The following is a 23,759-nucleotide window of genomic DNA, read 5'->3' as shown; positions in this document are numbered from 1 at the left end:
GGCTCTTACCTAAAAATTAAAACCCACTCCTAGCCTAACTGATACATGACCACGAAACTCTTAGTGTGCTGGGGTATAATATTGATTCTCTTATCACTAGTCATTTTTGACCTTGGACAAAAAGGGGAGAGGTGGTAGCCATCATGGTGCAGAAGAGGAGGCTGTCGGTGGTATGGAATAGGATCAAGAGTTGTTTGGATCACTTCCTGTTGGATATGAGTGGGAAACATCTCTGCAGATACTACTCCTCTCTTCCCTACATGTTCTCCTGGTGGGTTTCATAAACTGTGTCATAGACCAGAGATTATTTGATGGTAAAACTTAAAGCAGCGATCCTGGCAGGCTTTTAAAAGCATGGTGTTGTACAATGCTGTTTTACGGAATCAATATCTCCAGACACATCAGGTAAGCTGTTACTGCTTACAGACTTCCAAGAGCTTTTGAATGATTTACATAGAATTCACATGCAAGAGGAAAGCACGAATCTGGAACAAAAAATCTTCTCGTCACTATTAGGTCAACAATGTAATATTGTCTCTCTGGTGTCGTTACACTTTTCATACACCTGAAGCTGCGTCACGGAGGCTCAACAAACTATGAAGGAGCCTTCACTACACCTGGATGTATTGGTTCATTTTTCTTCTTGAGAGTCACAAATGACAAATTAGCCTTAGGACAAGAACTTGAGTATACTGTTATCATTGTCATCATCACGATTAGAAATAACAATGACAAGAACAGTCACAAGGACTAAGTGTTATGCACTGAGCTGAATATGCAGCTATCGCGGGCTCTCGAATATAATTGAAATATGTCACCAGATCTCCTACAATGACATATGTGACAGCAGCTTTCCTTTTGGCTTGGTGGAGTCAAGTTTGTGCTGAAGTCCTCCATCGTCTTTTGTGAAAAAGAATGAGGTGTACCATCATGAAGATGGCTGCTCTCCTTGAGAGCGACTCCACTGGCTAGAGTATGTGACATCATGTTTCCCTGATGTCACCCTGCATTCCTTTGAGCATCACCGGCTTATACTTACAAAAGAGCCTGGAGTTCCGAGCTATGTTAAGAAATGAAACCCCATGTCTGGTCTTAAGCAGAGAGCTCTCTCTACGTGGCTCCTGCCCTCTGCCCAGCCTGTGAAGCATTCCATCTGCCTATGTCTGTGAGGAGGCACACAGCCTCTGGGGCTGAACCAGTGGGGTCAAATAATGTTCTCACCATTTAGTGTAATTAACTCCAACCACCCGTCTGTTGCAAGCCCCAGTGCAGCCAACACAAGCAAGAGTAGGCCAAGAAGAAATTTCTCCTCATTATTAAAGCTAAATCTAAGCACTTGTCTGTCTGTAAAAACAGAGCAAAGGGAGGAAAACTGAAACCAGTGCACGGGGTCTGAGGTTTCAATAAATGTCAGGGAGCGTCAAGTCTGTTTAGATTGCAAATTATTGCTGGCTGACGGTCTTACCATTTTACAACTAGAGATTGCTGTCATGGGGGTGACGTGGTGGAGGGGAGCCTCTCACATCACAGCCAGAGGGGAACAGAAGTTACCAAATACTATAACAATCATAAAACATTACAAGAGGGACTTTAGCATTTGCTAAATTTAGTCTTTCCTTAATGCACATCTCAAGAAACAACAGCGCGTAACACTTCACTCTTCCTATTGGGTTTGATGAAGTGTTGGATTTGCCAAAGATTGAGACCTCATTTCACTGGTTTAACCAATCTAAACTCCCCTTCATACCTCTCCTCTGCTCTGACACTTTGGACATCTGAGAGTGATAAAGACGCCTAAATGTTTCAAGGTGAATTAATACCTTACTACATATCCTGAAGAAACACACATCAATAATTTGAGTGGTGGTTAAGACTGTTTTTCAGATGGATTAAATGAGTGGGCAATTATTGATTAAAATAAACGCAAGGCATGAGCATTCCAGCCCTGTACATGGACGAACACTGGTCAGTGGCTTCCCATTGGTGGAAAGGCTTTTCTCATTGTGAAACATATCCATGCTTCTTGATATTTCTGTAGAAGTTTACTAATATTTTTTATTCATTTTTCTTCTGACCAGCACTCAGTGAAGGTCTACTATGTGCCAAGTACTGAGTTAGAGACACTGAAAACCAAGAAAGTGATGGTCCCTCTTCTCCCTGAACTCAGAGTCAAGTGTGCTTATTTTAACCAAGATTCTTTTGGTTTTGAATAACTGAAAATCCCTCAAGTTAACTTAAGGCTAAAGGGAGAAAATTGTTCTAAGGTACAGTGGGATCTAGAGATCCCAGAGAAGAAATATATCAGGACCACATAAAAGCTTGGAAGCCTGCACTAAGGAGCTGTTAGAAATAAGATGACTTTCTCCAAATATCTAGTTGCGCCATCTCTACTTTCTCTTGTAGGTGGGCTTTATTCTTCTCCTTCTCAGTTTCCTAGTATTCATCTTTCTTTTTTAAACTCTGGATATAATTAAATAAGGGCTTTTCATGCAAGCTTCCCATTTCAGTTAACTAGTTTTTGTCAATCCCAACTCAGAATTTATGGAAGAGAGAATTAGATTTGTCCTATTTGGGTCAGGTATCTACACTTGGCAGTTAATCTTAAGCCTAAGATTCAAGGTCTAAAATAGGTGGCTTAAATTTTAGGCATATGAGGTAAGCTGAATCTACTGATAGAGTTGGTTGATCTGATTTCTATATTGATACATTCAAAGTGCCTTAAGAAAGAGGTTACACAGGGATCCCTGGGTGACGCAGCGGTTTGGCGCCTGCCTTTGGCCCAGGGCGCGGTCCTGGAGACCCGGGATCGAATCCCACGTCGGGCTCTCGGTGCATGGAGCCTGTTTCTCCCTCTGCCTATGTCCCTGCCTCTCTCTCTCTCTCTGTGACTGTCATAAATAAATAAAAATGTTTAAAAAAAAAAAAAGAAAGAGGTTACACATAAGGGATGTCATAGAACTGTTTTGTGAGATTTTTTAAAAAATATTTTATTTATTTATTTATTCATGAGAGACAGAGAGAGAGAGAGAGAGAGAAAGAGACAGAGACACAGGCAGAGGGAGAAGCAGGCTCCCTACAGGGAGCCTGATGTGGGACTCGATCCCGGGACCCTGGGATCACGATCTGAGCCAAAGGCAGATGCTCAACCACTGATCCACCCAGGTGCCCTGTTCTGAGAGCTTTTAAGGAAGACAGTCAGTGACCTAGTCAATGTCTGAAAAACAAGTCTAAGAAAGGAAAAATAATTATGGTCTCTGTCTCACTGTCCCATGAACTGTGATGCTATCTCTTGAGAGTAGCATGACTATTTTTCATAGTCTATTATTTTTCAGAAGGATCTAGGTTATGCCAGGAGTAGCCAGAAATCACCTGCCATAGCATTGCAGCCCACTTTACAGGTGGCCTTGAAATGGAGTAGAGGAGGGAATTCCTGCCAGTGAAATTATGAGCCTTCTATCTTCCTGTCCACAGTGTCTGGGAGGCTTGTTGATCTGAACTCAAAATCTCCTCCATTTCCTGGGGAACAGCCAACAGTATGACTAAATGACAAGTACCAGACTGCCTTAGTTGGGAATCCCCAGAAGCAGAACTTAAGTCAAGGATTTGAGTGAAAGTATTTTATTTGAGGGACGACAGAAAATACCCATAGGAGATTGAAGAAGATAGACAAAGAAGGGAACGCCAGCCAAGAAAGAGTGTGTTACCAAGCCAGTTACAACTGTGGATAAATGGAGATTAACTCACAGAGAGGAATTAGGGATCAGTGGAGAGCAGATGACTTAGAGTCATCCTATAAGAGTGAGGTCATACTCCACTCAATTTTGTTTTTAAACACTCTGACAACTCCAGTTTGCCCTGCTGGCAGTGAGGCACCCTCCAGAAGTGACAGAGAGCCTTTGGACAGAGAAGCGCAGGTGCTGGCAGGTGCACAGAAGTGGAAAGTGTGAGATGTTGGTGGGCACCGGGACAGTCTACCACAGGCTGACCCTTGCACCAGTCTTGTCACTGGTGTGCCACATCAGCTTCATCCTGTCTTGTGTCAATGCTTCAAGGTGGTGGCCAGGTGCGATTTATTAAATAATTAAATACATTACTTCAAGCAGGAGGGGTGGCAGGATAAGCCACAGTCAGCTCCGGTTGGTCTCAAGGCTGCACTTGACATTCATTTTCTTCCTTCTCTCCCACACATTTCATATATTCCTCATTGTGGCCCTACATTTCCACTGGAAATGTACTGAGACTCAGTAGAACCTCAGAACTTCTTCCCTAAATAGCAGAACCCTGGGTTACCAGGATCCTACCAGGCTGCCATTGTCACACACTTAGTCTCATCCCTAGGTATAGAAGCACAAGGAAGCACTCAGTTCCCTGGGGTAATTCCACACGTTATTCTTGATTCCGTCCTATGACATTAGTTCTTTGTGATAATTAGAGTCAATTACTCCTACCACTTGGGCAGCAAAACATACTCCAGCTGCAAGAGAAAAGCCCATAGGCAGAATGAAAAAAAAAAAAAAAAGAAAAGAAAAGAATGAAAGCAGGATTTGGTCGTTGGAAGCTGATAGTGTGCATTGAAATAATAAGGACCTTGGGATGTGAGCAGAACGTGGACGGATCTGCTACACAGGCATAGAGGAACACTGTGATATTTTGCTAAATGGACAAATCTGTGGACTTTAGAGATGATTCATGACAGGGAGTTTTGGGAAAAGTGTCTGTAGGTGGGCTTACCCAAAATTTAAAGTTAAACTGAATATGGATACTCACCAGAAGATCTCAGTAAAGGGACTCTTATTTAAACACAGTGCTTGACTCATGCTTCTATGGAAAAAGAGCTCAGGAAGGGGCAACATTGTTAGCTGAAGTGATTGGCTGGCTGTCAAGGGAGAATGTCTGGGACAAATGTAGATGGCACTTGGAAGTCTGGGCCGAGTCCTTGCACCACTGAGGAAGGCCAGAAAGTATCAGAATTAAGAGCACTGGCTCAGGCACCAGGCTTTTCATGCCCAAGTCCTATTCTTGTGCAAGTCAGGACAAGCTAGGCCATGCTGCAGGTATGAACCCCACAATTCCAGCCTCTGAAGCAATATATTTCTCAATATGTCACAATCCATGCAGGTCATTAGAGCTTTAATTATGATATTATTATTATTATTATTATTATTAGAGCAGCTCTCCCTTACCTTCACCTTACTTTCATTTCCACCCATCAAAATTCTACTTAACATCCAAATTTCTAATGAAATTTTATTCTTCCGTGGAACATTCCGCTCTCCCCCACTCCATTACAAGAATCAATCCCTCTTGTCTCTTGACTCCGTGAATTTTATTTTGTATGTAATACCTATTAAGTTCTTTGATAATGGATTTTTCCTCCACTCCCTCTGTGTAAGGGTAGGGATGTAGCTTAGACATCATTTTATCAGTCAGAGAAAAAACACATAAGAGATACCAAGCATTTGTCATATAATGAGTACAGTTTTAATGGCAAGTGTACATAACTTTTGCTTAAAGACTCCTTACTTTCTGTCCATCGAAAGATGAATGGATAAAGAAGCTGTGGTCTATGTATACAATGGAATATTCCTCAGCCATTAGAAATGACAAATACCCACCATTTGCTTCGACGTGGATGGAACTGGAGGGTATTATGCTGAGTGAAGTAAGTCAATCGGAGAAGGACAAACATTATATGGTCTCATTCATTTGGGGAATATTAAAAAATAGTGAAGGGGAATAAAGGGGAAAGGAGAGAAAACGAGTGGGAAATATCAGAAAGGGAGACAGAACATGAGAGACTCCTAACTCTGGGAAACAAACTAGGGGTGGTGGAAGGGGAGAAGGGCCGGGGGTGGGGGTGACTGGGTGACGGGCACTGAGGGGGGCACTTGATGGGATGAGCACTGGGTGTTATTCTATATGTTGGCAAATTGAATACCAATACAAAATAAATTTATTAATTAAAAAAAAGAATCCTTACTTTTACTGTCTTGAGTAGGTAAATTTTATTCTGCAATAAGCTATATAAATCTTACACTAAACGTAGTGGTAAGGCATAAGGAACACCTGTGTGGATATGTGTGCGTAGAAGGCACTGGCACTTATTCAGAGTAGAGTTGGCACCTATCTATCAACATAAGGGAATATTTCCGTCTCTGCTACCTCATTTGCCAGCAATGCTATGTGTCAGAGCATGTGTTAATCCATATGACTTGTCCTCTGAACCGATATATCTGCTTTTTATACCTATCAGAATTTTTTAAATGGCGCATTTTAATTTTCTATTCTTGTTTCTCATGGTACTATTTTTCGTTCTGGAATGTGATGCATGTGTGCATTTCAGGAATATTCCGCTACCTCTTGCAGTGTGAATGCTTGACAACGATAGCCCATGATTAAAGACAGAACCAACACAGAGTTAGCAGGGTGAACATTTCTGCAGAACCCAAGGGAAGGTTGTGATATGGGATGTTTGAATGTTCTAGTTGTATTTCTTGTCGTGTTGTTTTGAAAGGGATTGAAATATTTCATTGCTGTCCTCGTGGCCTTCAAGTTCAGAACTGGTTTTATCTCTATAGTCATCTCAGCTTCATTCAGCTGCTACATAGATAAAGCAGTCCCGAGTTTTATTCAAGAACTCATACAAAATATTCCTGAAAATGAGTTTTAATTCTCATCTTCCTCCTCTTCCTCGTCCTGGTTAATCTGGAGGTAACACAGCTCGTGACTCTCTTTGCTGTTAGCAACTGTGCATAACCGATCGTGTAGATTATTCTTCAGATATTTTTTGGTGAGGAATTTCAAAGACCTTCTGGGGGAAAAAGATCAACTCAGAAGTTACAGTAATCTTACTTTGGCTCCTTTCAGTGGTTTCAACCCTTCCACCGAGATGTCCAGCTTTGCCTTTCACTTGGATTCTCTCTTGAAGAAACTGTGCTAAATTGGCAGCATCCATGATACCATCTTCTACAGAGTGGGTGCTGTCAAGGGTAAACTTCAGAACATTCCTTTTTTTTTTTTTTTTTTTTGCTCCCCTTTCCCTCATGGATGCCATCGGAGGCAGAAAGGGCATTCACTGCAGTTTTATAATTTGTTGGAGGAGTCCACATTGCTTTGGCACAAAAGGAATATAGGAGCACAAGAAAATCAACACAGCACACACAAGTCCATGGATTTTGGGTTTGCTGTCGTCCAGGAGCGGGCTTGCAGGACGTGTACGTACTTAAACACAGCATTTTGTTTGAAAGCGTATTCAGTTCTGTTATTCCATCCTATAGTGTGTCAAATTTTTTGGAAGCAAAACCCCTAATGCTCTCCTACCTTCTTAACATGCTCTTTCCTTTATAAACAAAAAAAGACAAGGGGGAAGGTATATGTTGGAGTGGAACTATGTCTATCTGTTCTAACACGCGCGTAAAGTAGTAAATTTTAAAGCTATAACTAAGAATTTCACACCAGTAATCTCCCAAGAAGGCCCCTCTGTTTTCCCCTATGGCAAAGAAAAGCAGCCAAGTTTCTCATGTTCAGTATCTTGAAATGGGCTCAGTTTTGATCCAATGGTATGTAACTCTAATGCTTGTGGAATATTGCTTAACTTGCCAAGCGATCAAGCATAGTGAGTTGCTTGTAGAGCATGGGGCAGACCTTTCTGGAGGCCTTATGTCAGGAGGGTGACTATTCAATCTTTTCATGGACTTGTCTTTCTCTTGTAACCTCTTGCACCTGGATGTCTGAATGCCCACCAGCTAATACATTTCTTCTTTTTCCTGATTGGAAACATGACTACACAGATCTTTTTTTTTTCCCCCAAACAAGGGAATTTAAAGGTTTTAGCAGAATAAAATCTCTCTGATCCCATTTTGTTTGAGGTAGTTCCATAAGGAGAAGGGCAACAGAGAGAAGAAATGAAACCAGGAAGAAAAGGAGGAGAAACTAACATTTGTTGAGCAGCTACTATGTCACACACTGTGACAAGCACTTTATATGTCATATCTTTATACTTACAAATGCTCCATGAAGTTTCTGTTAATGTTGTAGATGAGCAAGCCAAACTCAGAAAAGTTAGGCAAATGGGTCAAACAGCAAATTGGAATCCAACAATTATTTAATTGCCTCTCACCCTCTGCCACCCCACTGTATGAGTCTTATGATATGTTTCAAACACCAGATTTTATCAGCACAAAAATATCCAGCTGACATACAAACTAACTAGACACAATGATTAGCATAATGAAGAAAAGTAGCTTGTGGTTTGAATCCTTTACTCCTCCACCAGTAGCTCTTTTACATATGCACATTCAGGGCTTGGCTGGACATTCCAGGGTTATCTCCCCACTGCTGACTGGTAACCTTCTTTCCTATAACATCTCCCCAATGGCAGTTCTACTGCCAAAGCCAATCCATCAAGTTTTCAAGGGTTGCCAAGGCTTCTCATTCATTCAACAGTCTTTCAACAAGTTTTTATTGAGTTCTTTATCAAGCAGAGTCCTGGTGCAAAAGAGATCATTGCAGATGGTACAAATGAAGAGGTTTTAATGAAGGGTCAACTTAATGGTATGTGGGCAGGGTTACAAGTAGAAATCTAGAGAGGATGCAGAACCCAGAGATTAGGAGCAGCAGGTGGTCATTACAGCCCCACAGTGGAAGAAAGTAGGAAAGATGGCTTTTACCTGAGGAACAGAGTACTGGCAGGTGCTCTCTAGTTGTAGAGAGACGCAGCTCCTGCTGGAGATGAAGGACTGAGGCAGTGATGGGGCAGGAAGGAATACCACAGCCCCTGTCTCCTCCCTTACTCCACCATCATCACAGTGCCTCTCATTGGCGGAAGCACCCAGGACTTTATCACAGTACAAAGGGCTGAAAATGGATCTAGGGTGAGTTGGGGATGAAGAATCACTTGTCCAAGTGCCCTTGGGTGTCTGGCTCTGACTTAACCACTAGGGATGGAGCAGTGAGCACATCAGAGAAGGTTCTGCACTCATGCGGCTGTGTTCTAATGCAGGATGGAGACAAAATAGGAAAAAAAAAAAAGACGGATGCAGGGGAGAGCCTTAGTATGTCCCCTAGTGATAAGCACCAAAGAGAAAATAAGGAAGCCAGCAAAGGGGGCTTGAAATGTGTGGAGGGTAGGGTTTTAGATATGGGTGGCCAGAATTTCCCCCTTTTCACCCCGAAAAGATGACATTATCATAGAGACCTAATACAAAGAATGATGGCATGATCGGTGCAGGGAAAGGAGCATCACAGGCAGTGGGAAGAGCAAGTGCAGAGTCCCTGGGGAAGGCAGGAGCCTGGCCTGGTACCATGCAGCTGCAGACAACTGAGTGAGGAAAGAGGCATGCGAGATGAAGTCAGAGCTTGACTCAGAAGGTCTCCTTGACTCATGGCTTCACTCTGCATCTACTGGCTTCACAGTCGTGTTTCGTCTAGGACCAGACGCTATACAGAGGAGGAGGTAAAATGCTGATAGCAGAGAAAAAGAAGCCGAGAGATGCAAGGTGATTCATCCAAACCCATCTGGTACAGGCCAGTTCTCTTGTGCTAGGCCAATTAATAGCACACCCTCTGTTTATATATTGGTTTTTGTTGAGTATGATGCATATTCCTGTCATAATTAACTTTGGCCAGGATGTTAGGACATGATAGACCATAGCGACCAATGCAGGAGGTGCACTTTAGAAGGGAATGTGGCATTATTTAAGTTTTTCCAGGAGAAGCCATGAAATTGGACTTGACTTCACTTATCCTGTACCCTGAGCCTTTTAGGTCTTCTCTACCCTCTAAAATAGAATTTAATGGCACATTATAAATATACTAAATGTATGTATGAGCTCCTCATGACTAGCCCCCGTCACCGCTCACTTAGATATATGTGTATGTGCTCTATATGCATATGTGTACATATATACATGTTTGTATGTATATATGTGTATATCTGTATCTGTATATGTCTAGATATCGATTACATATAGAGATGTCTTAAGCTTTAGCTATATAAATGTCCTTCCCAACCTTTTTTTTCCTGACAAATTTCTGTTTGGCCATCAAGATTTCACAGCTCAGGTGTCACTTCCTCTGTGAAACTTTCCCATATAAATCCAGGAATCTTGGCCAGATTCTTCATGATCTCATGGCACTCAGTTCAGACACATGTTAGAGAACTGTTGATGCTGATTTACAAGTCAGTGATCTCAACTAGATTGTGAGCTTCTTATGGCCAAAGATGCCTTATACCCTTTTGTGTTCCTGTCTCGACAGGGGTATGATACATTAAAGTTGCTTAGAGCAGACTGTTTTTAAAGACAGATGATAGATAGATAGATAGATAGATAGATAGATAGATAGATAGAAGATAGATAAAATGAGCAAGCCTTATTTAAGAAATATATATACAACGTATATACATTATATATCTATATAACATATATACATTACATACATTATCTATCTATATAAATATCTATATGTTAAATACATAGGGCTTATGTTAAACTTGAGTTGGCAGGACTGGTATCCTCAACAGTTCACTATTAAGAGGATATGCCAATTAGATCGTGGATCATGCTATGAAATTGGTTCTAGTTTCAATTTACTAAAAATTACAGAAAACAGATACCTTGAACATAGATAATTTGTTGTTGCCCATGAAGCAATCACAGAATACTCCAGCTTCCCTCAAATCCACTGGCCTTGCTGAACCTGTCATCTGGGAGGTCTTTGTGATTTTATCTTATCTCTATTTGAGAGCCATAAAGATGAGTAACTAAAATGTGGTTAATAAACGCCAGCTGGGCATTTTCTAGGTGAATAAACACACCATTTTTTCTACTGTTTTTTCATGTGGAAATGATGAATAGGACTCACAACTCTTGTTTTCATTATAAGTAGAAAAGTAGAAATAATATCAAGTTATGATACTTGAGGTTGTTATAAAGTACTTTAGAGACACCCTTAAAGTTTCAAATAATTATAGCTCCAGTAAAATTTTTATGGCTGCCTGTGGATTTTCATGATCAAAGACAAAGTAAACAGAGAACACTTTTAGGGTGAAAGATATTCAGGCCCTTATGATTTTTTTGGTTGGCCCTCCCTCTATTCTTAAAAGAGTGATTAATAGTTTCACAGTGTAAAAGCACCCATATTTGAGATTAGGTAATTGAATGAAATTGATTCCCGAATTTAATCTTCATGCACCCCTGGCATGCTGCATAATATATTTTATTGGTGATTAAAAATACAATGAGCTCGATATAAGGGAAGGTCTTCAAAAACTTCTAGTTACCCATTTCATTCCAATCTATTCCATATATTTCAGCTCTGTGTTTTTTCTTTTGCTTAAAAATATGTTATTAGTACAAGTAGTGGAATTTGAAAAGAGCCATAGACCGTATTTAGTACAGTTAATATTAATATCCTGATTTTAATAATTGTACTGTAGCAATATAATAGAGCGTCCTTGGTTTTAGGAAATAAAAGTGTATATGAGTCAACAGGCAACATATCTTTTTCAAAAAAATATTTGTGTATGTGCATGTACATATGACGTGTGTACATGCATATACACATATATACATGTCCATGGTTATACATATATCCACACACATATATGTGAATAGATAAGTGCACATGTTTATGCATGCATACGTATATGGGCAGATGAAACCCATATATATTGAATATAGATACATGAAAAATATTTTTATGCATATATAGACAGTATATGAATGTATATACATATGCATATTTTACCCATTTGTTTTATCACTAAAACATGTTTTACATTTTTTGTTTTACGTAAGAATGTTTACATATAGGAAATCTAAGTGAGTAATGTACAAGAATCCTTTGCACTGTTTTGAAACCTTTTGATATGTCTGAAATCACTTCAAAATAAAAAAAAAAATCCGGGTATTTTAAAGCATGCTGAAAGTGCTTCATTCTACCAAGTGTTCTAGAATCAGATGGAAGATCGAATCCACATATGAGATTTAGCTTTGTGCGAAGGAAAATTGTGTTTTTGAGACTCCAGTTGCATTTCTAGTTCCAGTCAGAAATTCTACGAAAGGCGTGTAAGGAAGAAGAGTGAAAGAAGCTTATGCAACCCAAAGTAGGAAAAAATATGCATATATTATATACACATAATTCTGATCTAGAATGGGTCCACTCATATTTTCTAGTTGAGATAAAATTCACATAACCATTTTAAAGTGTATAATGCAATGGTGATTGAAATGGTGTACATTTGCAATGTTGCATGACCACTGCACATATCAAGTTAGAAAATATTTTTATCACCTCCCAACACCCCCACCAAACAAACAAGCAAACAAAACAATCACAAAGAAACCAAACAAACCCATTCCCTGTTAAACAGTAACTTCTCAGTCCCTGGCTATCACCAATCTGCTTTCTGTTTCTATGCATTCATCCGTTCTGGATATTTCGCATAAATGGTCTCAAACACTTTGTGGCCTTTTCATCTGGCTTCTTACACTTAGTATAATGTGTTTGAAGTTCATCCATGTTATAACATGTATCAGTACTCTGTTCCTTTCTAGACTGGGTAATATTCTATTAATACCACGTTTGGTTTATTCACTTATCCATTGAGGGGGGTGTCTGGATTGTTTACACCTTTGGTTATTGTGAATTGTGCTGTTATGAACATTCGTGTACAAGTATGTGTTTGAGAGCAAATTTTCACCTCTTTGGTGTATATACCTAGGAATGGAGTTGCTGGGTCATATGGAAATTCTTTGTGTAACTTTTTGAGGAACTGTCAGATGATTTTCCCACTAATATTTGATGTTAAGGGAAGACACATGAACTCATGATGCAGATAATCTCTGAATTTAAGCAAGTGTTTGTACATCCAATAGTTGTTTAAGGGCATGTCTCATACAAACACCATGAGCAGGACCTGGACATTTCACTTTAACCTGTACTAAGCCCTCAAAGAATTCTTATTTTGGTATCAGGAAATTTAGGGCAAAACGAGAAATTTCTAAAGAGAGGTAGAGATAAGGGAACAAGGAATCGAATCGCTGTTTTGAAAGGACACAGTAAAGAAGAACAAAGAAAATGAGTGATCAATCCGGAGTAGAGTATGAGGGTTCTATACGTGATCTACGGTGTTTTCCAAATTTGCAAACCTGTTTGCCTTCTGACTCATTTTAAGAGCTGCACAGGGAATCAATAGAAGCATCTTATAAAAAAGATTTAATTATACTTTTTATAGAAATATAATTAACATACAGTGTTATATTAATTTTAGATATATAATGTAATGAGTCACAAATTCTGTATATTACTCAGTGTTCATCATGGTAAGTGTACTCTTAACTCCCTTTGCCTATTTCACCCATCCAGTCACCTACCTCCCTTCTGGCAACCACTGGTTTGTTCTCTGTATTTAAGTCTTTTTTTTTTTTTAAAGATTTTATTTATTTATTCATGAGAGACAGAGAGAGAGGCAGAGACACAGGCAGAGGGAGGAGCAGGGTCCATGCAGGCAGCCCGACGTGGAACTCGATCCAGGGTCTCCAGGATCACGCCCTGGGCCGAAGGCAGGCGCCAAACCACTGAGCCACCTGGGCTGCCCTCTGTATTTAAGTCTTTTTGTTTGTCTCTTTGTTCTGTTTTTAAGTTCCACATATGAGTGCAATCACATGGTACTTATCTTTCTCTGTCTGATTTATCTCATTTAACATTTTACCCTTTAGGTTCCTTCTTATTTTTGCAAATGGCATGATCTCATTCTTTTTATGGCTGAGTACAATTCTACTGTGTATATATACACCACATTTTCTTTATTCACTCATTTATTGACAGACACTTGGATTGCTCCCTTATCTTGTCTATTGTAAATAATGCTGCTGTAAAACCCATACAGGTACATATAACTTTTCAAATTAGTGTTTTTGTTTTCTTTGGATAAGTACTCAGTAGTAGAACTACTGGATCATATGGTAATTCTATTTTTATTATTATTTTTTCCCCAAAGGCGGCACACAAATGGCCAACAGACATGTGAAAAGATGTTTAACATCACTCATCATCAGGGAAATGCAAATCAAAAGCACGATGAGATATCACTTCACACCTGTAAGAATGGTTAGAATAAAAAAAAAAAAAAACAAGAAGTAACAAGTGTTGGTGAGGATGTGGAGAAATAGGAACCCTCGTGCTCCATTAGTGGGAATGCAAATTGGTGCAGCCACTATGGAAAACAGTACAGAGGTCCCTCAAAACATACATCTTAATCACACTTCACATATTTCTCAGTTTGGTCTATTTTCTGTTGCTTTTAGAGTGGCCCCAAGTGATATTTGGCTCCTCTTTCAAAGTTGCCCCCCCAATCCATCACACCTTCTCCTGACCTCTAATAAAACACAAAATAAATATTTTCTCCCTAAGGAGATACAAAAGCATGTCCTACATGTTTGAGCAACAGTCTTCTTAATCTTCATTTTAGTCTCTTGCTGGTTGCACTGATCTCTCAGACTTCTAACCATAGGCCAGTCGTAGAATTCATCCCTGAGCCTTGTCTCTATGTACTCACACTACCTAGAAGTCCCCAAGTTTCAACTTAAATGCATTCCACACTCAGACAACTCCCAAGCTTTTGTCTCAAGCTAGGACTGCCCCCTCTAAATCCCAGAGTTATCCACCTGCACAGGAGACTCTTCTACTTGGATGTCCAACTGACACTTAAAACTTAATGTATCTAATGCTTTCCCAGACCTGCTTCTGCCTCTGTCTTCCCTGTTGGTGGACACTCACCCGTTAGAGTCTAAGCCAAGTATTATGTCTTCTTACTCCCCACATTTAATCTGCTTGCAAATCCTTTTGGCTTTATCTTCCAAATGTATTCAGATTCCAACACTTCTCGCTATCTTTGTTCAAGTCACTGTCATTTCTCACCCAGATTAGCTCAATACCCCTCTAGCAGGTCACCCTGCTTGGTTATGTTTTCATGTTTCTGATCACCTATAATTTTATCAATTGGGCAGCCCGGGTGGCTCAGCAGTTTAGTGCTACCTTCAGCCCAGGGTGTGATCCTGGAGACCCAGGATCGAGTCCCACGTTGGGCTCCCTGCATGGAGCCTGCTTCTCCCTCTGCCTGTGTTTCTGCCTCTCTCTTTCTCTCTCTCTCTTTCTTTCTCTCTCTTTGTGTGTCTCCATTGAATAAATAAATCTTAAAAAAAAATCTTATCAATGAAGTCTTCCCAAACAAGTCTATTTAAAATAGCATCCCAGCATTCCCTAATCCCATTCCCTGTTCTATAAACTTTACACATTTAGACAAACATAGCAGCATACTTCTTTGGATATCTCAGCTCTCCCTACTTAGAGTGTGAGCTTCAAAAAAGCAGAGATTTTTGTCTGTTTGTTCATTCATTCTTTCTTCTTCTTTTTTTTTTACTTTTCTTTTTTTTATAAATTTATTTTTTATTGGTGTTCAATTTGCCAACATACAGAATAACACCCAGTGTTCATCCCATCAAGTGCCCACCTCAGTGCCCATCACCCAGTCACCCCACCCCCTGCCCACCTCCCCTTCCATCACCCCTAGTTCATTTCCCAGAGTTAGAAGTCTTTCATGTTCTGTCTCCCTTTCTATCTAGAGCTGAGATTATTGCCCAATACATTATAAAGGATTATTTAAAGTATTTTTAGAGATATAAATGAATGAAAATGTCTAGGATACTTGCAAACTCTTCTTTGTGAAAAATAATATTTATCTGAAATTAAATTGATATAGTTAAGTAATCAGTCATGTTTCATGTATTTAAAAATATTTTAGAGTCAGAAGATCCTCAAAAAACAGGAAATCCTTGTATATGAAAATTTTCAGGGCCAACAGATACCTCCTGAAGAGGCTTAATTAAAGGGTGCCTATTCAAGTTGATCTGTGGCCTTCAGCAGTACAATTTAAACACACTTGTAAACCTCTAGTGAAATATCCCTGGACTCGGTATCTGTAGTCTGGGAATATCATTGTGTCTTTGTGACATACCAGTGGTGTGACATTTGGGCAAGTTGCTTGGTCCACTTTGAGCTTAAGCTGTAAATTGGTGATGGTAGTAATAATAAGGAGCTCAAGTGATATCCGTGAGTATCAGCTGAGATTTCAGGTATATTTTGTAAAATCTTAATCATGTTACGAGTATAAGACACTTGGAAAAATGTTACAGCTATAAGGAGGAGGACTCTGTTCTCAGGGTAAGAAAAAACAAAATTATTAAGTTCAATTCCATAATTCTCTTACCACAGAATTTTTCCTTACTGTCAGATTTATTCAAAACTTGATTGAAGGAATTGTTCTTGCCTGTTTGAGGGAATCCTTGGCAGCCTGAAAATAATGTGAGGACATTCAGATCCCAAGCTTTATTCCAATTCTCTAAATGGGCTTGGCTTTTCAGCTATGAGTCATATGAAGGCTGTTCTCCTCTTCTTCGGGCCAGGCTTATTCTTCCACTGTTTTTAAAAATTAATCTGGCAAATGCCCAACAGGTGGCTAAAGCAAAACACATATATGGTGGAATGAAGTTTCCAGGATACTGGTATTGATCTAGGCCTCAGATCTGCTTTGGGACATTAGTGTGAATATCCACACTGACCGGGTGCTTCGCTGTCATCATTGTCACCATCCCCTATCCATCACTGGTTATCATCTTAGTGCCAAGAATTTGAGTCAGTAGTCAATGCACCCTATTGCTTTTATACTGTGTCAAAGCTCTGTGAGGTAAGCATTATTACCTTCATTTTATACAGGAAGAGATTGGAACTTAGGAGGGTAACATTATTTTTCAATAAGGAGTTAACAGAATCATATGATAGATTCAAATCTGACTTCAAAGCTCATGGCTTTTGTTATCACACAAGTCTCTTATTTTTATATATTTATTTTTCACAAGTCTCTTCTAATAACCAAACTCCTTCTCCATTTTGTAAGCTCACATTGATACTAGAATTCTCCTGAGGGCAGAGCGTCTCAACAAAGGGATTTGGGGGGTGCATCCGTGGGTGGCTCAGTGGTTTAGCGCTGCCTTCAGCCCAGGCCGTGATCCTGGGGACCCGGGATCGAGTCCCACGTCCCACATCAGGCTCTGCATGGAGCCTGCTTCTCCCTCTGCCTGTGTCTCTGCCTCTCTCTCTCTCTCTATCTCTCATGAATAAATAGGTAAAATCTTAAAAAAAAAAGTAATTATAAAAAAAAAGATGAGAGGGGGATGAGAGCAAAGGAAAAAAAAAGATAGAAACTAACAAATCTTAATATGAAGATTAAGACTTGGAAGAAGAGGTATTTCTTACATTCTTATCACAAAATTTTCTTTGGACATTGGCATACTCTTGCCTGGTCTTGCCTAATTTTGTTAAGGCTTTGGCAGATAAGTATGATCATTGCCCTAGCCTCCTGGGGTTAGAGTTTAGTTGGAGTATTGCTTCTGAATTCTTGTTACTATTGACTCTTAATGTGTCTACCTAATGTATTATCTAAACATAAAAAGTATTCTCAGATCCCTAAATCCTCAATAAATAGTTTTGACGGATATATCCTTTTTGTGTTTCTTTCAGCCTCTTGGTAAAACCCTACTGGGCTATTTGCTCCTTTTACACATGCAGTTCAGCACCGAATTAAAAGAATGTGAAGCCTATATATATCATGGCCCAGCTTCTAGCTCGCCTCTGGCCTTGCTGGTTCTTATTAATGATTCATTTCTTTTGACAGGAGCGGCAACATTTCAGGACTTCTTGGGTGGAAGAAAGTTGGCAGAGAGAAAGTCCATAGTGAGTAGTTAAACGTTATATGAATTAATAACCCCCATCAATAGTTTAATGGATGAAATGCATTGATTGCTTTGAGAATTATGCTGAGGTCTACAGTAATAAGCAGAAATGTCTGATTTGACATCTTTTTTTTTTTTTATATGTCTGCAACGTAATCTACTACCAATTACACAACAACCCCACCGAAGGAGTGCTGAGTGGTCCCACTACAGTAGTAACATGTTATAAAAGCTCGGGTTTCAGGACAATTAGCTTCTGGCTACAGTTTATTACCCCATTTGAGATTTAAAACATTTTTTTTCCATTGCATTCCAACAATGCTTATGTGTCTGGGGCTAACACTTTAAAACAATAATGAAATGGCAAATATCTGTCTGGCTGGGGTTTGTTCAAGAAGGGTGTGTATTGGCATTAAAAAAAAAATCAAGGCAGAGTGAACAAAACAAAAGCAACTTCCTTAATTTCTCAAAGTGGCCAGGATTATAATGTTTACCAAGAAAAAACATGCCTTTCATTTATAGAAGATTTAAGAAATGTTTTGGAGACTATGATCATTCCTGCTTATTTAAAGGCAATTTCCACATGATGAAAAAGTAGTCCATTGATAATTCATATCCATGCATATATTTGGTGGTCATCACCAGATTTCTGGTGTAAGATATATGAATCCCTCTTTGAATTGGCTGGCGTTACAAAAAATGGCAATCAGGAAATTTTCAGATGATGATGATGATCACGATGATAACGACAATAGTGGACCTTATTGAGAGTCTGTCCTGTGGCCAGGTAGTGTGCTAAAACTTTATTGTGATGATCTTAATTATCCTAAGTATCTCTTCAGTTAGGTACTGCTATTTTCCCCATTTTACAGATGAGGGGATTGAGGCTTATGGAATCCAGTAATTGAAGGTAAAACCTAAAATGGGCTAACAATAGTGAGTCTGTAGACTGGGGCTTTTGAAAACTAATCTAAGGCTTGAATCTCTATGCAGTACTACCTGATGATGGTGGTGGTGGTAGAGGTTGTGATGAAGATGACAAAGGCCAAGAGTAAGAGACCTGAGGGATCTTCTTGTCAATCTTTTACATGTTTTATTAAGTAGCTCTTTCCAGGATGCTTAGGTATCTCAGTGGTTGAGTGTCTGCCTTCAGCTCAGGGCATGATCCTGGGGTCCTGGGATCAAGTCCCATATCAGGGTCCCCACAGGGAGCCTACTTCTCCCTCTGCCTGTGTCTCTGCTTCTCTCTCTGTGTCTCTCATGAATAAATAAATAAATAAATAAATAAATAAATAAATAACTCTTTCCTCCAGAAATCTGAGCCATTTTCTCTCCTGTTTCCTTTCTCTTATGTCCACTTGAATTATCTTTCCCAACCTACTGTTTTTCCCTCCTATTGTTCACACTGTGTGATTTGATACTTCCTGTGGTTCTTAAGGAGCTGAGTTGGGTGGGATGAAATGGGGATGTGACCCCTATTTCAGTAATTTATAGGCCTCCATGTTTAGTGAAGGATGAGGGTGTCATTGAGATTGGATTCCAAGAGCTTACTTACCTATCACCAATCTACAATATTCATTTTTTGTTGCCTTTCTCACCTCAGGATTTTTAAACTTCTAATGTTGGATGTAATCAAGACTATAGAGCAACCCACGGGTGTGATGTTTCTCCATCTAACGCTGTACCGAATCATTAAAATCATACCTTTTTTATTCTTTGGAATAAAGAATGCTTCCTGTGAATTGAAATATTAATATTTAGAAAATTAGAAAGAAAATCTATGCAAAAATGAACCAGGCACAGTAAATAAAACAAGTGGATTAGTAAGTAAACAATAATATTGTGTTGACCTAAAGCATATAGTGCATTACTATCTCCTGATAGCCGCTTAGGTCAGGGTATTTCTCACCAAGGTGTGTTGGCCCGCAATGCATTAGGTACAAGGAGGTGCATCTCCTTCAAACAGAGGGCTCTTCCTAGTTCGTATTCTCCTGAGGCTCTTCATAGCTCCTGGCATGTTGGTTTCCCACTTGGGAGTGACTGGAGAAAAAACTATTTATTTCTCTCCATTTATGCAGTACTATTGCCCTCTGCTGAGGTCAGCATTGGTTCTATTCTTGAAGCTTTTTTTGTACAGATCCATCATTTCCATGATGTTAGATGAGCTGACATTGGTGTCTCCTGCCTAGAATTCCACTCCCTATCTCATCTATTTGGAAAATGCCTACTTATTCTTCAGAGGCTGCTTCAATTTCATCCTTCCTTTCCTCTCCTTTTTTTTCCCCTTTTTTCCCTAGGTTGAATCACTTTCTCATTTGTGTTGCCCTAAGTCTGTGTGTATCACATTGCACTATAAATACTTGTTTTTCTCTACTACGAGACTGTACTTGAGGGAGATTCTGGCTTATTCATTCTTTTTTTTGTATCTGCAGCACCCAGCAGAATGTAAGGTCTGTATTAGGTTTAGGATAAATGTTTCTTGTCCTGCACTGAGGTTCTATATCTCTGACTATGTGCTCCTTCATTCAAAGTTATTAAATATTATAACATTTATAATTTACATACAACACAGTATTGATCTAGGAGCCATAACAGTGGATTATCTATCATTGTTTTGTAACTCTTGGGTATCAATTTTATCATCTGTCAACTAGAGGAATTGATAGATTTCATTTGTTTTTCATTCATTCATTAGTTTATTCATTAATTCATTCAAGATAAATTGATCAAGTGCCTGCTTTGCCTTGGACATTGGACTAGGCAACTTCTTAAGCATAAGATGCCACTTTTCTGGTTTTAGTTTAAAATACTACATATTTCAGTTAGAATATAAAAAAATTTGAATCTGTGTAGATAGTAAATTTAACAATGCTACTTTTATAAGCTGTGCTACTTAATTTACAAATAGACACTGTTTTGAATATAAGTCAAACCAAGATAGTAACACTTTGTTTCTGAATCTCATTAATGCTTCAAATGTACTATTTGTATCAACTAATCTTAAAATATCATTTCCTTGGGTGATCACAGAGTAGGATTTCTGGGTTTTATCATAATGTTTGTTTTACATTTTAAATTTACCAGAATATTGACTTAATGTATATTTTTTATATTTAGACAGTTGTAGAAAGTCTTTGGGTTGAAGATCTATACGTTTGTTCAACAGATGTTTACTGAGTGTCTAATATGTGCCTACTGTTAAAATATATGCCTAGGAAAGAAGGTCAACAAAAGGGACCTCTGTTTTTGAGAAGTTTGTAGATCTGAGGAGAAACATAGATGTAAACATATGATGATAGAAGAATATTGAAGTTTTAGCTGAGAGGAAGAAATGTGCTCAGGTTTGGCTGAGGGTAGGGTGGGCACAACAGACTTGTCAGAAAAAAGTCTTGGTACTTGACTTGGTACTTGTCAATAGATGGTACTTGAGGTGAGTGTCAAGATGTATGTATGCCCCCAGGCTGAAAATGCTGGGAGGAGGGCGAACAGTCCAAGAACAGGAAGCAGGATGAATAGTTGAAGCAGATAAATGTGCAGTAATACATCACATTTAGGCAACTAGGTAATACGTCATCGTGGTTAGAGAGAAAGAGACAAGCTGGGTTGCAGGGATGCCTAAGGCTGTAGAGTAAACATGGGCAGGACTTGGTAGTTTTTTGGCTAAGATGCAAGAACATCAACTTTACCCTGTACATAGAGGGAAATCCAGGAGGGTCTTATGCAGGAGAGGAAGGGGATCATTTTCAAAAACTACTAGAAATATAAATGTGATGAAAAAAATTTGTGAAATTTTAAAATCTGAATTTGGAAACTTAGACATACTTGTGTTTTCTTCTATGAGCATTTTCACTAAGTTATTTCTTTTCAATGAATGGGAATTATTTATAATACTCAAATGAGATCACACTGTGGAGATGAAGTTGTGAATGGGATCTTTCACTCTATCAAAATCTTTTTACATACCTAGGAGTAGGCCTTTATTAAATTACTGAATTCTACTTTTACCTCTGGAGAAATAGCAATCCAGTATTGAAAGATCACCTCTTAATGGAGGTTAAAATAAAGGCTTGGGTTTTGCTCCTCAGACTTCAGTTTATGAATATGAGGAGGGAAAAGAAAACAGAGAAACAAAACATGTAGATTTAGACATTTTTAGTGAGGAAAATGAATATTGATTAGCTATATTAGCTTTAAAAAAAAGTTTATTTATTTATGAGAGAGAGAGAGAGAGAGAGAAAGAGAGAGAGGCAGAGACACAGGAGGAGGGAGAAGCAGGCTCCATGCCGGGAGCCGGACGCGGGACTTGATCCTGGGACTCCAGGATCATGCCCTGGGCCAAAGGCAGTCGCTAAACCGCTGAGCCACCCAGGGATCCCCAGCTATGTTAGCTTTAAGTGAAAATATATCAATTGCTGATTTTTTAAATGCCAAAACCACAGCAGTTGCTCTAGTACAAACTAGCTTTTGTCTAGCAATTATTCAAGTTTTTTGATAAATCAGTTATAAATAGGAAACACCAGAACTGAGGCCTTCTGAGCTAACAGCATCAGATCTGTTGACCATTTGTTGAGAGATTTTATATCATAAAAATACTTGGAAAAAATTAATCTTTCTTCAAGAGAAGAAAATAAATTTCATCATGTTGCCTTTCATTCGAACAATGCAGTGACTTCCTAATTGATTTGTGATCTCAAATCTGTCCTTATTCTAATCTACCTATGCTGTGTTAGTTACAGAGCTCATCAATATGAAATCAAATAAACCTCATTTTAATCTTGGTTCTGCAAGTTTCACTATATGAGTCTCTGTTTTGTTAATTGTAAGACTGAAGTAACACCTATTTCAAACGAATGGGAGATATTATAAGGTTTAAATGGAAATTCTTAGGTCAAGGGTCTTGTGCTCTGTAGGACTGGGACACATATTTATTGAGTAAAACAATGGCACACTTTGGGTAATGCTTAACTTTTCAAACTAAGTTTATTTTTTTATAGTTCTAAGCTAATTGAGACCAATCAGATAGATCCAGGTATAAAAATGATTTCATTTCTAATAGCTGGATTGTGAAAATCCTCCAATTGTTGTGTATGGAACACCATGAATGGAAATATTTTCAGGACATCCTGAAGCTCTAAAGCTTAATATTTACACATGATTGCTTGTGGACAATTTGACTACTTCCAAAGAGGAAAGCCAAGACCTATTCAGAAGTAGAAGAAAGCGCTCCAAACAAGGGATCACCTCAGTCGCTCTGAAGGTAACCTGGCCTTGTTTTTGATGGATTGCAATGAGTATCTGCCTTTTACGAAACAATATGCAATTGTTATTAAGAAGCCAAATGGGTAAAGAAAAAGGGATTGTATACCACTGGGAATTGGGGAAATCAATGAAAACAAAATCTTGAAAGTTGATTACCAGCAGTTTTAGTATTTTACTGTTGCACTCAACTAGATTCAGTAATGAACCTGGTGAATCTTGAGCTAGTGAAAAGACAGAGTACCTGAGCAGCCACCCTCCAGTATGTCAGAGAGCAGCAGGGACTCGGGTCCTTGGATTTCCCAGTGCCTTTTCCTAAGTTAGCTGTTTTTATTACTGACAGAGAGAAGAAGCAGAAACACATCATTTTAAAGTAGTGTTTCTCAAACCTATTGCCCAGACCCCTTTATACTCTTAAAAACCAATGAGACCAAAGAGCTTTTTGTTTATTTGGGCAATATCTATTAATATTTATTATATTGGAAATTACAAGTGAGAAAATTCAAAAAAAATTAGTGTATTTACAATAGCAATGAGAGATATTTACATGTCAGACTAAGTAACATATTTTAATGAAAAATGACTCTATTTTGCTCCCCCAAATACTAAAATGACATTGTTTTACATTTTTGGAAATCTCTTTAATGTCAGGCTTAAAAGAAGACAGCTGAATTCTCATATGTGCTTCTGAATCATTCTGTGTCAAAAATC

At 38.9% G+C, this 23,759-nt stretch overlaps 1 long non-coding RNA gene and 1 pseudogene across 8 annotated transcripts in view; one reads left to right on the top strand and one right to left on the bottom strand.

Annotated features, from left to right (window-relative positions):
- Positions 1 to 23,759, top strand: part of LOC144286936 (uncharacterized) — a 571,272-nt gene that overhangs the window by 99,922 nt on the left and 447,591 nt on the right. For all 8 annotated transcript variants that reach the window (XR_013354884.1, XR_013354881.1, XR_013354885.1 and 5 more), the window contains exon 2: positions 17,735 to 17,793. This is a non-coding gene — a long non-coding RNA (uncharacterized LOC144286936). The remainder of the gene's footprint in view (positions 1 to 17,734; positions 17,794 to 23,759) is intronic.
- Positions 6,667 to 7,054, bottom strand: LOC144285393 (large ribosomal subunit protein eL22 pseudogene; annotated as a pseudogene).

This window comes from Canis aureus, chromosome 16 (assembly GCF_053574225.1).
Source record: "Canis aureus isolate CA01 chromosome 16, VMU_Caureus_v.1.0, whole genome shotgun sequence".
In the NCBI taxonomy this organism is placed as follows: domain Eukaryota; kingdom Metazoa; phylum Chordata; class Mammalia; order Carnivora; family Canidae; genus Canis; species Canis aureus.
This window is presented reverse-complemented; position numbering and strand designations above follow the sequence as displayed.